This window comes from Photinus pyralis, unplaced genomic scaffold (genome assembly GCF_008802855.1).
Source record: "Photinus pyralis isolate 1611_PpyrPB1 unplaced genomic scaffold, Ppyr1.3 Ppyr1.4_LG7, whole genome shotgun sequence".
Classification (NCBI taxonomy): Eukaryota; Metazoa; Arthropoda; class Insecta; order Coleoptera; family Lampyridae; genus Photinus; species Photinus pyralis.
Window position 1 is genome coordinate 30,708,859 of NW_022170738.1, and position 1,040 is coordinate 30,709,898.

The window sequence follows — 1,040 nt, forward strand, 5'->3', positions numbered from 1 at the left end:
CCTTGAAAGTTCCTGACGTGGACACTGGAGCAAGTTTCAACTGCGTGTCATCTGCTCCTGCCGGCCGGGTTCGACGAAGTACAGCACTCACCTCTTCTACATATGGGATTCAGTAAAGGTTAGCTGTCTTTCTTTTCCACTTTTAAAAGATAAATCACTTCATATTGCAAAGATGCTCGCTGTAGTCGTCATCGTTCGTCTAATCGTTGCGGCTGCGACGCGAGTGGCCCGAGTTCGGTTCTCGGCCGATACACATTTTTTTGAAATTTTATATTTATGGACCGATCATGATGAAATTTTAACAGTAGCACCTTTCAATAAAGCCAAATCCCATGTATTATTATTATTAAACATATGAAATCCAACGTGCGCGCATGTGCGGAAATAACTCCCTTGTTTGTGGACCAACCTTAGTAAAATTTTAAGGGTAGCTTCTTAAAGGGAAATCGTTTAATTATATGAATTAAACATGTGAAAAGTTACGTTCGCGCATGTGCAGAAGTAATTTCTTTGTGGACTGCTCTTAATGGAATTTTAAGAGTAGCCCTTTTGTAAAAGCAAATCGATCGATTATATTAAACATGTGAAGAGCTATGTGCGCGTATGTGCAGAAGGAACTCTCTTATTTGTGGACCGATCTTACTAGACTGTTATCGGTAGTACTTTTTAATAAATGCAAAATTCTTTCGCGGGGGAAAGTAGAGCTCATTTCTATTTAGCATTTCTAGATGTTGCCAGATTAATGCTGATCGTTGATGTAGGATGACAATATATTCCTATAGCGATCTATTGATATCTGTGATGCATCTTAGTTCTCTATTACAGAGGTATACCACAGGGTTCGGCGTTTCGCTTGATTCTTTTTAATGTACCGGGTGACCCAATAAGACTGTTCCTCGGCCGTATCTCGGGAAACGTTCGTCGTATGACTTAGGGGTAAAAAAATGTATTGGGTAAATCGGTTATGAAGAATCACTGGAAAATATTTTCAAGTTCTAAAAATGACCACCAGAGGGCGTAACTGCCATCTTAAATTTTAA